The sequence below is a fragment of the Schistocerca serialis genome, chromosome 9 (genome assembly GCF_023864345.2).
Source record: "Schistocerca serialis cubense isolate TAMUIC-IGC-003099 chromosome 9, iqSchSeri2.2, whole genome shotgun sequence".
Lineage (NCBI taxonomy): Eukaryota > Metazoa > Arthropoda > Insecta > Orthoptera > Acrididae > Schistocerca > Schistocerca serialis.
In genome coordinates, this window is record NC_064646.1 from 146,633,888 (window position 1) to 146,647,981 (window position 14,094).

The following is a 14,094-nucleotide window of genomic DNA, read 5'->3' on the forward strand; positions in this document are numbered from 1 at the left end:
CAGCGCCTGCACAGCTTAGAGCTTGCCACACATCTGCCGTCGCTGTTGGACAGGTAGCGGAATGCAAGGCGCCCGTTCTTTTGCATTTTTTCGGTGATGACAAGCGGTTGACATGATTGTAAGTGTAGCATATAAAACAAGAATCGTATGAAGCATTCGTAGACAGGTGCTAAAGTCGTAGTATGGCCACAGGTGACGGTCGTATGACGGGTCTGTAGCCACAACAGGTTGGCATCAAAGTGAATACCGCTAACTGTAAGCACTCTGCTGTAGCCCCAGTGGCGCAATTGGTTAGCGCACGGTACTTATAAGGCAGTAGCCGTGAGCAATGCCGGGGTTGTGAGTTCGAGCCTTACCTGGGGCATATTTTTATTTCGTAGCAGCTGACTATGGAAGCATCGGGACGCTAGATTTGAGATGCATCACGTACCTGAGAGACCATAAATGTGCGTGCACTGTAGTCAACGACTGCGTGTTTCTCGGTAGTATAGTGGTTAGTATCCCCACCTGTCACGCGGGAGACCGGGGTTCGATTCCCCGCCGGGGAGATGCGATTTTTATATCGCGAAGGTTGCACGTGTGGCCCGAAAAAGCATTACCGTTGTGATCAAGGAATGTAATTGCTAAAAAATCGTAAGAAAGTCTGCGTCTTAGGAAGTGTTTCTCGTATTCTGCACACGACGTCGTCGTTTCACAACTCACAGGGTTTGCTGTCGACGCTGAATCAGCGCACCCCAAGATTAATGATCGAGCTCGAAGCACCCAAGAAAAAGAATGATTTTAGCAGAGCGTGGTTTCGATCCACGGACCTCTGGGTTATGGGCCCAGCACGCTTCCACTGCGCCACTCTGCTGTGCCGAGAGAAGCGCGCTCTTCGGTGCGTGACATGGGACACTTGGAAAAGCGTTGTCTGCGTCGCCTACCGTTTAATTAACTGTGTAGCATCTCCCAGCTTGACTTGTCTCGACTTTGCTCGACTGACGCTACGCTGACGCTTGCACGAAGCGATATTTACCGCGATCGTCTCGAGATGCAGCTGCGAGATGCTCAGGATTAACATTGCACTCCACGAAGGTGGAGACATTCGAATGCACTGCCTAGCTACGCGCCCGCAACTAACAAAATGCCGACCCTGCCAGGATTCGAACCTGGAATCTTCTGATCCGTAGTCAGACGCGTTATCCGTTGCGCCACAGGGCCACTGTTTGCGTTTTCTGCTACGAGGCGGGTGCACATCGCAAAGCAACGTGTTCTCCGTGGCTCGGCAATTGCATGTCATCCACTGACAACGGCGGCGCGGCCACTCTGGTCTTCCGCACTCTGCAGGGAGCTGCCACCAAGGAAGGCATCTCTCCTCCTGCTGCTCGGCCACGCAGCGCCTGCACAGCTTAGAGCTTGCCACACATCTGCCGTCGCTGTTGGACAGGTAGCGGAATGCAAGGCGCCCGTTCTTTTGCATTTTTTCGGTGATGACAAGCGGTTGACATGATTGTAAGTGTAGCATATAAAACAAGAATCGTATGAAGCATTCGTAGACAGGTGCTAAAGTCGTAGTATGGCCACAGGTGACGGTCGTATGACGGGTCTGTAGCCACAACAGGTTGGCATCAAAGTGAATACCGCTAACTGTAAGCACTCTGCTGTAGCCCCAGTGGCGGGAAGTCGCGCTTGCGACACCGTGCTGGTCGGACGTGTCAGTGCTCCGCTGCACCGCGTGTTCACAAGGCGTGTTTTCCACTCATATTACTGTTTGCTAGTGTTGTGTTATTCTGCAGTTTATATCGTTTTCCATTTGTATTTTTGTTGCGTTCTTATTGTAGCGGGTTTACCGCTCGCTATCTGTTGCAATGTCCAGGTTATTTCCGCGAAAGTGTACACTCCGTTTTGATTTCGACAAGTCCACCCGATCTGTGCAACCGAGTTCACTGGAGATACATGACTGGATCGTTGATGTTATTGGGATTACATCTGACCAAGTGCACACCGCCTATTATGATACCGAGCAGTATTGTTTCTTTGTTAAATTACTGAATGCTGTATTACTGGAGAAGATCATGACGAAGCACGGAGGAAGTGCTATTTTCCGACACCGGGACGACTCTGTAAGTACAGTGCTCATTTCCAATGCCGATGTAGACTACACGAACGTGCGTATTTTCAACTTACCCCCTGAAGTAGAAAATTGTTATCTAAAGGAGGTACTGTCCAAATTCGGTGACGTTAAACAGATTCGACTCGAACGGTGGTCAAGTCAACATAGGTTGCAATGTTACAGTGGCGTTCGATCTGTCGAAATGCATGTCAAGCAGAATATTCCATCCCATATACTTGTTTGTGACTATAAGGCTCACGTTACTTATATTGGCCAAACACCGACCTGTCATATCTGTAATGAGAGTGGTCACTTGCGTCAAGACTGCCCCAGGCGCATGTTTGTGTTAAAGAATTCCCTCCAGCAGCGTAAAAGGCTTACTTTGGCGGATGTAGTGGCAGCCAAGCCGATGACGGAGATTGGGCTCCCTAATTCTGAAATGCCTTCGGAACAGCAACAAGAAACTCGTTCTGATGAGTTTCCGGTTCTGGTTCGGAGAGACAAAGGTGCGTTGCCCCCTGCAAAACTCGATGCCGCGACCAATAAGAGGCGCAGAACTTGTGACAGCAGTGGCTCTGATACCGACACCTCTAGTGCGCATGAGACCGCGAAAAAGGACGATCGGGAATCCGGCTCGGAAGCGAAAGCTCCGATCGGTGAGGCTATTGTGGACGCTTCTCCTCCCACAATTTCAAGTGCCGATACTTCCGTGGAAGTTAAGCAGTTGCCACTGGCTAGTGCCTTAGAACTTCCGCTACAGCCAACTCAGGCCGACCAACCTGTACGTGTGGCTCACATTCCTGCAGGACGTACACACACAGAGGCCTGTGATGGTGGTATACAAACATCTCTGAGCGCCGACGGTACACATCACGTGGCAGCCGCTTCGGTTCAGGACTCACAACAAGGGGAATGTCAACAACTCCAGGAAATAATACAAACACAGCTGTCCGGGTCTGTCGGTGACAACACACAGCTGCGGGCAGAGAATGTTGCCAAACAGGCTGATAGTGCGAGTGATAGTTCAGCTGCTCGCTCGCCGGCGGTGTCGCCGCGTGCCATCCCTTCGCGGGATGTGCCGGGAGAGCAGCTTGACATCACCCACGACCCTCCCACGCCGCCAGCTGCAGAGGTGCTCCACAGTGTCCGCCCCAGGATCCGAGTGCAACCTAATGTAAATGCTGTGCGTAAAAAGAGTAAGAACAAAGACGCACGAATACAACTCAGTGACGTCACAGACACGAATTTCCCGGCCACAAATATGGAATGGCATGAAGATGTTGCCCTTTAAAGATATTTGCTCCTTCCGCCTCTTCCACGTACTGTCATAATGTCGCAGGCCTATACGATCACGACATTAAATATTAATAAAATCCGGTCGGAGGTGAAACTGAGTGCCTTAAAACAATATCTCTATGAGTCGGGAACAGATATCGCTCTTTTGCAGGAGGTGGCCATGCCACACTTAACTCTTCCTGGTTTTGTTGCTATTACAAATTTTTCCCCCGACTCGAACGTGGGGACTGCCATCTTACTTAGAGAAGGCATTCCCGCCACTCAGGTTGACAAGTTAGATTCCGGTAGAGGTGTGGGTGTCACCGTTTTTGGCGTCACCATCATTAACTTGTACGCGCCTTCTGGCAGTACCTATAGGGCGGAACGAGCAAACTTTTTTAAGGAACAAATCATCTATTTGTTACGGAAAAATCCCGAACGTGTTATCATTGGAGGTGATTTTAATTGTGTTTTATCCCAGAAAGATCAGTCCCCGAATTTTAATTATTCGCCTGAATTAAAGCGTCTCGTGACCGACCTCAAACTGAAAGACGCGTGGGAAATTAGGTACCCGACCTTGGTACGATTCACACACATCGTCGCGAATTCCTGCAGCAGAATTGACAGGATTTATGTTTCCGACGTTTTAGAGAATGTCTTGTTACAAATTGAAACAATACCCTCCAGCTTCTCTGATCACAGTGGTGTCGTTGCGTGCCTGAATTTGCTGCCACAACCAACGCGTTGGTATAAAAATCAATGGAACTTGAACGTCTCCTTATTAACGGATGCTGACCTAGAGGCGGCGGTGCGACGCGCTTGGGAGCAGTGCTTGCGCACTACCGCAAACTTTCGTAGCACCATAGCGTGGTGGACTCAGCATGCAAAACCCAAACTGCGAAAAGTTGTTATATTCTTCGGTATTGAAAGAGCAGCCGCGATAAAGAAGACGATGGAGTTCTACTACACTATCTTACGCGACCTCTGTGATAGAGCCGACGCCGCGCACACCAGAATAGACGACATTCGAAAAATAAAGGCGAAATTAATCAATCTTAAGAGGATGCAACTGGAAGGTCTTAAGATCAAATCTAAAGTGAAGTCGGTCAGGGACGATGAAACAGCCGCTCTATACCACCTTGTCAAACATGCTAAGAACAGAAGGAGGACTTTTATTGAGGCCCTGAAACTCGGTGATGGCACGACTGTCGACACCCAGCGAGAGATTATCAAGGCACTACACGACTATTTTGTTGACACCTACACGTCAGCGGCTACTCATGACAGCTGCTCTGACGAACTGTTTAGTGCCATTTCCTCTACTATAACTAGAGAAGACAATGACACAATTTCATTAGAATTTAGTAATAAAGATGTTTTGGAGATTGTCTGCCACTCGCCGATCAGGAAGTCCCCTGGTCCTGACGGATTACCCATTGAATTCTACAGGAGGTATTGGCACATCATCGGGGACAAAATCACCCAATTAGTGAACGAAGTTTTTCAAGGGAAGCCTATACCACTTGCCTTTAAGGAATGCACAATTGTGCTTGTCCCTAAAGGCAGAGGTACCAAAAATATCGCCAACTTCCGCCCCATTTCATTGTTAAACTCCGATTATAAAATAGTCGCCCGTGCAATCAACACGCGAATGATGCCCCTCACTGCTAAATTCATTGGACGTCAGCAGACATGTGCCTTCGGGAGAACTGTATTGCACACGGCAGCTTTTTACCGGGATATCATTGCGTTAACGAACGCCAGTAACGTGAAGTGTGGGCTGATCTTTCTGGACTTTTTTAAAGCCTTTGACCTCGTCGCTCACGAGTACCTCCTTGAAACCATGAAAAGATTCGGTTTCTTGCAGAACGCGATTGACATGATCACAAACATGGCACTGGGGATCAACGCAAGGCTTTCTGTCAACTCGCAACTAACCCAACCGATTCAAATCAACAGAGGGATTCCACAAGGCAGCCCTTTGTCCATGTTACTTTTTGTTCTTTCACTCGAACCTCTGTTACTCCAACTGCAGGCGAAACTCACAGGGCTAACACCTTCAGGAGAAAAAACTGTCGTAGGCGCCTATGCCGACGATGTGGGTGTGGTTGTCCGCAATGAGAATGACGTCACCACTTTAGCGGCTCACCTCCAGCAATACTGTTTGGCGTCGGGGGCTAAATTGAATGACAAGAAAAGTAAATTTATTAACCTCTGTGGCCTCCAGCATTTGCGAGTTGGCTACGCTCAGGAAGTCAGCGTCCACAAGGCTCTCGGCATCATATTGACGGCGTCCTCTTTACAGATGGCGGCGGCAAACTGGAGGGAAATAGTGCGTAAACTTAACGGTGCTCTCATTGACAATTCCCACAGAAGCCTCAATCAATTTGATCGGATTCATCTGGTCAACTCCTGTATTTTATCCAAAGCCTTCTACACGGCGCAGCTCCTGCCACTGCCTGCAGTCATTGCTAAGCAAATTATGTCGAAGGTGACCAATTTTATTTGGAGAGGGGAAATTTTTCGCGTGTCTGCCAAAACTGCGACACTCCACCCCCAGAATGGAGGGATGGGATTAGTAGATATCAAGGTGAAAGCGATGGCTCTCTATGTTACAAGGACGACCGCTATAATTAACAATGATCCTTCCGGCATTACAGCGCAATTATTCACTGCCGTCAGGCCGCAAAGTCTTGACCCACCGCTGAATATTCAGCCCATCAGTTATCGGCTAAAACATATCAGAGATTATTACCTTTCACGGAGCTACATCAGTCAAGAGGTCCTAAACTCTCAACGTTTAACTGCACAAGCCATAATAGCGGACTGGAGACAACACGAAGGAACGAATCCTTTGGCAACGAAGCTCGGTGGCATGAACTGGGATATTATATGGCGCAATGTCAGTTCCCGTGTCCTCAGTTCCGATGCTCGCACTGCCTGGTACAAAGCCATCAATGATGTGGTTAGCACGAACGAGAGGTTACATAAAATCGGGCTCAGTGACACCCCTCTCTGTCGTCGCTGCCAACTGACGGATACAGTTATCCACCGTTACACCTGCGGGGAACGTCTCCAGAACTGGGTTTGGCTTCGAGAAAAAATAGCTCTCATTACCAGGACAACAACCGCCAATGTTCCGTCAGCACTACTGTCTCGTCCCGATGTGCATTTTTATCCGCAGACGAAAAACAATGCAGTTTTGTGGTTGCTGGGTACCTATTCCAGCTACGTTTTTAATAATTTTGGCGGTGACAATTCTTTGGAATTCAAGATGTTTATGGATATCGAATTCGCCAAAACATGTACGTACCAGAATCATGGGAAACTCTTCGGCAATATGCTTAAAATAGCGTTTCATCGCATGGGTATCGGATAGGTCAACTGAGTGTGACGGGGTGGGGCCGGGCCGCGGGACACCAGTAGTGCCGCGAAGAGGCCCCACTGCTTCTGTGTCGCGTCCGGACTCCCCCTCACACTGCGGCCTTCACTGACTCGCTGGACACTGGCTACAGGAACTTTCATTGAGTGAGATACGAAGCTGTGTTTATGTTACGTTTATTCTTCGAGCAGCACTTCTACTATGCCCAAGGGCGAAGTCTTTTCGTTGTCTTTTTCACCATTCCAATTTATTTTCATAGAAGGTTACGGGTTTCGTTTAAAAAAAAAAAAAAAAAAAAAAAAAAAAAAAAAAAAAAAAAAAAAAAAAAGTGGCGCAATTGGTTAGCGCACGGTCCTTATAAGGCAGTAGCCGTGAGCAATGCCGGGGTTGTGAGTTCGAGCCTCACATGGGGCATACTTTTACCAATTGTTCCTTTTTTATGTGCTCTCGTTGTGTCTTTACATTTGCTTTTTTTTTTACTGCTGTGTGGAAATGCCCGAGGTGGTCAATCGGCGTTTTCAGTTTCAAGTTGGTTGATGTGGTGCATTCCAGGTACGGCTTTCCATGACGCACGGGTCGAATTACTTTCAATTTGAAGTTAAGGTTCTTGTTTTTACTAGTTTTTCTAGGGATGTTTTTTCTTTTTTCTCTTTTCCCTTTTTTTCCCCCGTATGTGTGCTGTTCGCTGCATACCAATACATTCCGTTGCATTACTTTGGAGGGATTTATTCATTTTTCATTTCGCATGTATGTTTCCACGTATTGGACCATCCGGAGGAACTACTTGCTCTTACGCAGGAATATCTGGATCAACGGGGGAACACCAAAAAAAATAAAAAAAAAAAAAAAAAAGGTAGTATAGTGGTTAGTATCCCCGCCTGTCACGCGGGAGACCGGGGTTCGATTCCCCGCCGGGGATATGCGATTTTTATCTCACAAACCTGTTCGAGTGTTGCGCGTATGGGGGTCGTAAGAGCATTAACTTTGCGATCAAGGAGTGTAGTTGGTGCAAAATCTTAAAAAATGCTACATCTTAGGAAGTGGTTCTCGCATTCTTCACACTTCAGAATTACTGGGTTTGCTGTTAACGCTGAATCAAGGCACCCCAGCCAAAAAAAAAAAAAAAAAAAAAAAAAAAAAAAAGTGGTTAAGGCGTAAAAAAAAAAAAAAAGAAAAAAAAAAGTGGCGCAATTGGTTAGCGCACGGTACTTATAAGGCAGTAGCCGTGAGCAATGCCGGGGTTGTGAGTTCGAGCCTCACCTGGGGCATACTTTTATTTCGTAGCAGCTGACTATGGAAGCATCGGGACGCTAGATTTGAGATGTATCACGTACCTGAGAGACCATAAATGTGCGTGCACTGCAGTCAACGACCGCGTGTTCCTCGGTACTATAGTGGTTAGTATCCCCGCCTGTCACGCGGGAGACCGGGGTTCGATTCCCCGCCGGGGAGATGCGATTTTTATATCGCGAAGGTTGCACGTGTGGCCCGAAAAAGCATTACCGTTGTGATCAAGGAATGTAATTGCTAAAAAATCGTAAGAAAGTCTGCGTCTTAGGAAGTGTTTCTCGTATTCTGCACACGACGTCGTCGTTTCACAACTCACAGGGTTTGCTGTCGACGCTGAATCAGCGCACCCCAAGATTAATGATCGAGCTCGAAGCACCCAAGAAAAAGAATAATTTTAGCAGAGCGTGGTTTCGATCCACGGACCTCTGGGTTATGGGCCCAGCACGCTTCCACTGCGCCACTCTGCTGTGCGGAGAGAAGCGCTCTCTTCGGTGCGTGACATGAGACACTTGGAAAAGCGTTGTCTGCGTCGCCTACCGTTTAATTAACTGTGTAGCATCTCCCAGCTTGACTTGTCTCGACTTTGCTCGACTGACGCTACGCTGACGCTTGCACGAAGCGATATTTACCGCGATCGTCTCGAGATGCAGCTGCGAGATGCTCAGGATTAACATTGCACTCCACGAAGGTGGAGACATTCGAATGCACTGCCTAGCTACGCGCCCGCAACTAACAAAATGCCGACCCTGCCAGGATTCGAACCTGGAATCTTCTGATCCGTAGTCAGACGCGTTATCCGTTGCGCCACAGGGCCACCGTTCGCGTTTTCTGCTACGAGGCGGGTGCACATCGCAAAGCAACGTGTTCTCCGTGGCTCGGCAATTGCATGTCATCCACTGACAACGGCGGCGCGGCCACTCTGGTCTTCCGCACTCTGCAGGGAGCTGCCACCAAGGAAGGCATCTCTCCTCCAGCTGCTCGGCCACGGAGCGCCTGCACAGCTTAGAGCTTGCCACACATCTGCCGTCGCTGTTGGACAGGTAGCGGAATGCCAGGCGCCCGTTTTTTTGCATTTTTTCGGTGATGACAAGCGGTTGACATGCTTGTAAGTGTAGCATATAAAACAAGAATCGTGTGAAGCATTCGTAGACAGGTGCTAAAGTCGTAGTATGGCCGCAGGTGACGGTCGTATGACGGGTCTGTAGCCACAACAGGTTGGCATCAAAGTGAATACCGCTAACTGCAAGCACTCTGCTGTAGCCCCAGTGGCGCAATTGGTTAGCGCACGGTACTTATAAGGCAGTAGCCGTGAGCAATGCCGGGGTTGTGAGTTCGAGCCTCACCTGGGGCATACTTTTATTTCGTAGCAGCTGACTATGGAAGCATCGGGACGCTAGATTTGAGATGTATCACGTACCTGAGAGACCATAAATGTGCGTGCACTGCAGTCAACGACCGCGTGTTCCTCGGTACTATAGTGGTTAGTATCCCCGCCTGTCACGCGGGAGACCGGGGTTCGATTCCCCGCCGGGGAGATGCGATTTTTATATCGCGAAGGTTGCACGTGTGGCCCGAAAAAGCATTACCGTTGTGATCAAGGAATGTAATTGCTAAAAAATCGTAAGAAAGTCTGCGTCTTAGGAAGTGTTTCTCGTATTCTGCACACGACGTCGCCGTTTCACAACTCACAGGGTTTGCTGTCGACGCTGAATCAGCGCACCCCAAGATTAATGATCGAGCTCGAAGCACCCAAGAAAAAGAATAATTTTAGCAGAGCGTGGTTTCGATCCACGGACCTCTGGGTTATGGGCCCAGCACGCTTCCACTGCGCCACTCTGCTGTGCGGAGAGAAGCGCTCTCTTCGGTGCGTGACATGAGACACTTGGAAAAGCGTTGTCTGCGTCGCCTACCGTTTAATTAACTGTGTAGCATCTCCCAGCTTGACTTGTCTCGACTTTGCTCGACTGACGCTACGCTGACGCTTGCACGAAGCGATATTTACCGCGATCGTCTCGAGATGCAGCTGCGAGATGCTCAGGATTAACATTGCACTCCACGAAGGTGGAGACATTCGAATGCACTGCCTAGCTACGCGCCCGCAACTAACAAAATGCCGACCCTGCCAGGATTCGAACCTGGAATCTTCTGATCCGTAGTCAGACGCGTTATCCGTTGCGCCACAGGGCCACCGTTCGCGTTTTCTGCTACGAGGCGGGTGCACATCGCAAAGCAACGTGTTCTCCGTGGCTCGGCAATTGCATGTCATCCACTGACAACGGCGGCGCGGCCACTCTGGTCTTCCGCACTCTGCAGGGAGCTGCCACCAAGGAAGGCATCTCTCCTCCAGCTGCTCGGCCACGGAGCGCCTGCACAGCTTAGAGCTTGCCACACATCTGCCGTCGCTGTTGGACAGGTAGCGGAATGCCAGGCGCCCGTTTTTTTGCATTTTTTCGGTGATGACAAGCGGTTGACATGCTTGTAAGTGTAGCATATAAAACAAGAATCGTGTGAAGCATTCGTAGACAGGTGCTAAAGTCGTAGTATGGCCGCAGGTGACGGTCGTATGACGGGTCTGTAGCCACAACAGGTTGGCATCAAAGTGAATACCGCTAACTGCAAGCACTCTGCTGTAGCCCCAGTGGCGCAATTGGTTAGCGCACGGTACTTATAAGGCAGTAGCCGTGAGCAATGCCGGGGTTGTGAGTTCGAGCCTCACCTGGGGCATACTTTTATTTCGTAGCAGCTGACTATGGAAGCATCGGGACGCTAGATTTGAGATGTATCACGTACCTGAGAGACCATAAATGTGCGTGCACTGCAGTCAACGACCGCGTGTTCCTCGGTACTATAGTGGTTAGTATCCCCGCCTGTCACGCGGGAGACCGGGGTTCGATTCCCCGCCGGGGAGATGCGATTTTTATATCGCGAAGGTTGCACGTGTGGCCCGAAAAAGCATTACCGTTGTGATCAAGGAATGTAATTGCTAAAAAATCGTAAGAAAGTCTGCGTCTTAGGAAGTGTTTCTCGTATTCTGCACACGACGTCGCCGTTTCACAACTCACAGGGTTTGCTGTCGACGCTGAATCAGCGCACCCCAAGATTAATGATCGAGCTCGAAGCACCCAAGAAAAAGAATAATTTTAGCAGAGCGTGGTTTCGATCCACGGACCTCTGGGTTATGGGCCCAGCACGCTTCCACTGCGCCACTCTGCTGTGCGGAGAGAAGCGCTCTCTTCGGTGCGTGACATGAGACACTTGGAAAAGCGTTGTCTGCGTCGCCTACCGTTTAATTAACTGTGTAGCATCTCCCAGCTTGACTTGTCTCGACTTTGCTCGACTGACGCTACGCTGACGCTTGCACGAAGCGATATTTACCGCGATCGTCTCGAGATGCAGCTGCGAGATGCTCAGGATTAACATTGCACTCCACGAAGGTGGAGACATTCGAATGCACTGCCTAGCTACGCGCCCGCAACTAACAAAATGCCGACCCTGCCAGGATTCGAACCTGGAATCTTCTGATCCGTAGTCAGACGCGTTATCCGTTGCGCCACAGGGCCACCGTTCGTGTTTTCTGCTACGAGGCGGGTGCACATCGCAAAGCAACGTGTTCTCCGTGGCTCGGCAATTGCATGTCATCCACTGACAACGGCGGCGCGGCCACTCTGGTCTTCCGCACTCTGCAGGGAGCTGCCACCAAGGAAGGCATCTCTCCTCCAGCTGCTCGGCCACGGAGCGCCTGCACAGCTTAGAGCTTGCCACACATCTGCCGTCGCTGTTGGACAGGTAGCGGAATGCAAGGCGCCCGTTTTTTTGCATTTTTTCGGTGATGACAAGCGGTTGACATGCTTGTAAGTGTAGCATATAAAACAAGAATCGTGTGAAGCATTCGTAGACAGGTGCTAAAGTCGTAGTATGGCCGCAGGTGACGGTCGTATGACGGGTCTGTAGCCACAACAGGTTGGCATCAAAGTGAATACCGCTAACTGCAAGCACTCTGCTGTAGCCCCAGTGGCGCAATTGGTTAGCGCACGGTACTTATAAGGCAGTAGCCGTGAGCAATGCCGGGGTTGTGAGTTCGAGCCTCACCTGGGGCATACTTTTATTTCGTAGCAGCTGACTATGGAAGCATCGGGACGCTAGATTTGAGATGTATCACGTACCTGAGAGACCATAAATGTGCGTGCACTGCAGTCAACGACCGCGTGTTCCTCGGTACTATAGTGGTTAGTATCCCCGCCTGTCACGCGGGAGACCGGGGTTCGATTCCCCGCCGGGGAGATGCGATTTTTATATCGCGAAGGTTGCACGTGTGGCCCGAAAAAGCATTACCGTTGTGATCAAGGAATGTAATTGCTAAAAAATCGTAAGAAAGTCTGCGTCTTAGGAAGTGTTTCTCGTATTCTGCACACGACGTCGTCGTTTCACAACTCACAGGGTTTGCTGTCGACGCTGAATCAGCGCACCCCAAGATTAATGATCGAGCTCGAAGCACCCAAGAAAAAGAATAATTTTAGCAGAACGTGGTTTCGATCCACGGACCTCTGGGTTATGGGCCCAGCACGCTTCCACTGCGCCACTCTGCTGTGCGGAGAGAAGCGCTCTCTTCGGTGCGTGACATGAGACACTTGGAAAAGCGTTGTCTGCGTCGCCTACCGTTTAATTAACTGTGTAGCATCTCCCAGCTTGACTTGTCTCGACTTTGCTCGACTGACGCTACGCTGACGCTTGCACGAAGCGATATTTACCGCGATCGTCTCGAGATGCAGCTGCGAGATGCTCAGGATTAACATTGCACTCCACGAAGGTGGAGACATTCGAATGCACTGCCTAGCTACGCGCCCGCAACTAACAAAATGCCGACCCTGCCAGGATTCGAACCTGGAATCTTCTGATCCGTAGTCAGACGCGTTATCCGTTGCGCCACAGAGCCACCGTTCGCGTTTTCTGCTACGAGGCGGGTGCACATCGCAAAGCAACGTGTTCTCCGTGGCTCGGCAATTGCATGTCATCCACTGACAACGGCGGCGCGGCCACTCTGGTCTTCCGCACTCTGCAGGGAGCTGCCACCAAGGAAGGCATCTCTCCTCCAGCTGCTCGGCCACGGAGCGCCTGCACAGCTTAGAGCTTGCCACACATCTGCCGTCGCTGTTGGACAGGTAGCGGAATGCCAGGCGCCCGTTTTTTTGCATTTTTTCGGTGATGACAAGCGGTTGACATGCTTGTAAGTGTAGCATATAAAACAAGAATCGTGTGAAGCATTCGTAGACAGGTGCTAAAGTCGTAGTATGGCCGCAGGTGACGGTCGTATGACGGGTCTGTAGCCACAACAGGTTGGCATCAAAGTGAATACCGCTAACTGCAAGCACTCTGCTGTAGCCCCAGTGGCGCAATTGGTTAGCGCACGGTACTTATAAGGCAGTAGCCGTGAGCAATGCCGGGGTTGTGAGTTCGAGCCTCACCTGGGGCATACTTTTATTTCGTAGCAGCTGACTATGGAAGCATCGGGACGCTAGATTTGAGATGTATCACGTACCTGAGAGACCATAAATGTGCGTGCACTGCAGTCAACGACCGCGTGTTCCTCGGTACTATAGTGGTTAGTATCCCCGCCTGTCACGCGGGAGACCGGGGTTCGATTCCCCGCCGGGGAGATGCGATTTTTATATCGCGAAGGTTGCACGTGTGGCCCGAAAAAGCATTACCGTTGTGATCAAGGAATGTAATTGCTAAAAAATCGTAAGAAAGTCTGCGTCTTAGGAAGTGTTTCTCGTATTCTGCACACGACGTCGTCGTTTCACAACTCACAGGGTTTGCTGTCGACGCTGAATCAGCGCACCCCAAGATTAATGATCGAGCTCGAAGCACCCAAGAAAAACAATAATTTTAGCAGAGCGTGGTTTCGATCCACGGACCTCTGGGTTATGGGCCCAGCACGCTTCCACTGCGCCACTCTGCTGTGCGGAGAGAAGCGCTCTCTTCGGTGCGTGACATGAGACACTTGGAAAAGCGTTGTCTGCGTCGCCTACCGTTTAATTAACTGTGTAGCATCTCC

General features: G+C 50.0%; 22 non-coding genes across 22 annotated transcripts; 11 read left to right on the forward strand and 11 right to left on the reverse strand.

Moving 5' to 3' along the window:
* Nucleotides 1–272: 272 nt before the first annotated feature.
* On the forward strand, nucleotides 273–364 carry Trnai-uau (transfer RNA isoleucine (anticodon UAU)). Its single transcript is given in 2 exon segments — nucleotides 273–310; nucleotides 329–364. It is a non-coding gene; the product is annotated as a tRNA-Ile (tRNA).
* Nucleotides 365–476: 112 nt separating this feature from the next.
* Trnad-guc (transfer RNA aspartic acid (anticodon GUC)) lies at nucleotides 477–548 on the forward strand. The gene has a single exon. It is a non-coding gene; the product is annotated as a tRNA-Asp (tRNA).
* Nucleotides 549–781: 233 nt separating this feature from the next.
* Nucleotides 782–853, reverse strand: Trnam-cau (transfer RNA methionine (anticodon CAU)). The gene has a single exon. It is a non-coding gene; the product is annotated as a tRNA-Met (tRNA).
* A 274-nt stretch (nucleotides 854–1,127) lies between these two features.
* Trnar-acg (transfer RNA arginine (anticodon ACG)) lies at nucleotides 1,128–1,200 on the reverse strand. The gene has a single exon. It is a non-coding gene; the product is annotated as a tRNA-Arg (tRNA).
* Nucleotides 1,201–8,129: 6,929 nt separating this feature from the next.
* Nucleotides 8,130–8,201, forward strand: Trnad-guc (transfer RNA aspartic acid (anticodon GUC)). The gene has a single exon. It is a non-coding gene; the product is annotated as a tRNA-Asp (tRNA).
* A 233-nt stretch (nucleotides 8,202–8,434) lies between these two features.
* On the reverse strand, nucleotides 8,435–8,506 carry Trnam-cau (transfer RNA methionine (anticodon CAU)). Its single transcript has one exon. It is a non-coding gene; the product is annotated as a tRNA-Met (tRNA).
* A 274-nt stretch (nucleotides 8,507–8,780) lies between these two features.
* On the reverse strand, nucleotides 8,781–8,853 carry Trnar-acg (transfer RNA arginine (anticodon ACG)). The gene has a single exon. It is a non-coding gene; the product is annotated as a tRNA-Arg (tRNA).
* A 445-nt stretch (nucleotides 8,854–9,298) lies between these two features.
* Nucleotides 9,299–9,390, forward strand: Trnai-uau (transfer RNA isoleucine (anticodon UAU)). The gene is given in 2 exon segments: nucleotides 9,299–9,336; nucleotides 9,355–9,390. It is a non-coding gene; the product is annotated as a tRNA-Ile (tRNA).
* A 112-nt stretch (nucleotides 9,391–9,502) lies between these two features.
* Trnad-guc (transfer RNA aspartic acid (anticodon GUC)) lies at nucleotides 9,503–9,574 on the forward strand. Its single transcript has one exon. It is a non-coding gene; the product is annotated as a tRNA-Asp (tRNA).
* A 233-nt stretch (nucleotides 9,575–9,807) lies between these two features.
* Nucleotides 9,808–9,879, reverse strand: Trnam-cau (transfer RNA methionine (anticodon CAU)). The gene has a single exon. It is a non-coding gene; the product is annotated as a tRNA-Met (tRNA).
* A 274-nt stretch (nucleotides 9,880–10,153) lies between these two features.
* Nucleotides 10,154–10,226, reverse strand: Trnar-acg (transfer RNA arginine (anticodon ACG)). Its single transcript has one exon. It is a non-coding gene; the product is annotated as a tRNA-Arg (tRNA).
* Nucleotides 10,227–10,671: 445 nt separating this feature from the next.
* Trnai-uau (transfer RNA isoleucine (anticodon UAU)) lies at nucleotides 10,672–10,763 on the forward strand. The gene is given in 2 exon segments: nucleotides 10,672–10,709; nucleotides 10,728–10,763. It is a non-coding gene; the product is annotated as a tRNA-Ile (tRNA).
* A 112-nt stretch (nucleotides 10,764–10,875) lies between these two features.
* Trnad-guc (transfer RNA aspartic acid (anticodon GUC)) lies at nucleotides 10,876–10,947 on the forward strand. The gene has a single exon. It is a non-coding gene; the product is annotated as a tRNA-Asp (tRNA).
* Nucleotides 10,948–11,180: 233 nt separating this feature from the next.
* Trnam-cau (transfer RNA methionine (anticodon CAU)) lies at nucleotides 11,181–11,252 on the reverse strand. The gene has a single exon. It is a non-coding gene; the product is annotated as a tRNA-Met (tRNA).
* A 274-nt stretch (nucleotides 11,253–11,526) lies between these two features.
* On the reverse strand, nucleotides 11,527–11,599 carry Trnar-acg (transfer RNA arginine (anticodon ACG)). Its single transcript has one exon. It is a non-coding gene; the product is annotated as a tRNA-Arg (tRNA).
* Nucleotides 11,600–12,044: 445 nt separating this feature from the next.
* On the forward strand, nucleotides 12,045–12,136 carry Trnai-uau (transfer RNA isoleucine (anticodon UAU)). The gene is given in 2 exon segments: nucleotides 12,045–12,082; nucleotides 12,101–12,136. It is a non-coding gene; the product is annotated as a tRNA-Ile (tRNA).
* Nucleotides 12,137–12,248: 112 nt separating this feature from the next.
* Trnad-guc (transfer RNA aspartic acid (anticodon GUC)) lies at nucleotides 12,249–12,320 on the forward strand. The gene has a single exon. It is a non-coding gene; the product is annotated as a tRNA-Asp (tRNA).
* Nucleotides 12,321–12,553: 233 nt separating this feature from the next.
* On the reverse strand, nucleotides 12,554–12,625 carry Trnam-cau (transfer RNA methionine (anticodon CAU)). The gene has a single exon. It is a non-coding gene; the product is annotated as a tRNA-Met (tRNA).
* A 274-nt stretch (nucleotides 12,626–12,899) lies between these two features.
* On the reverse strand, nucleotides 12,900–12,972 carry Trnar-acg (transfer RNA arginine (anticodon ACG)). Its single transcript has one exon. It is a non-coding gene; the product is annotated as a tRNA-Arg (tRNA).
* Nucleotides 12,973–13,417: 445 nt separating this feature from the next.
* On the forward strand, nucleotides 13,418–13,509 carry Trnai-uau (transfer RNA isoleucine (anticodon UAU)). Its single transcript is given in 2 exon segments — nucleotides 13,418–13,455; nucleotides 13,474–13,509. It is a non-coding gene; the product is annotated as a tRNA-Ile (tRNA).
* Nucleotides 13,510–13,621: 112 nt separating this feature from the next.
* On the forward strand, nucleotides 13,622–13,693 carry Trnad-guc (transfer RNA aspartic acid (anticodon GUC)). The gene has a single exon. It is a non-coding gene; the product is annotated as a tRNA-Asp (tRNA).
* Nucleotides 13,694–13,926: 233 nt separating this feature from the next.
* Nucleotides 13,927–13,998, reverse strand: Trnam-cau (transfer RNA methionine (anticodon CAU)). The gene has a single exon. It is a non-coding gene; the product is annotated as a tRNA-Met (tRNA).
* Between the last annotated feature and the right edge of the window lie 96 nt (nucleotides 13,999–14,094).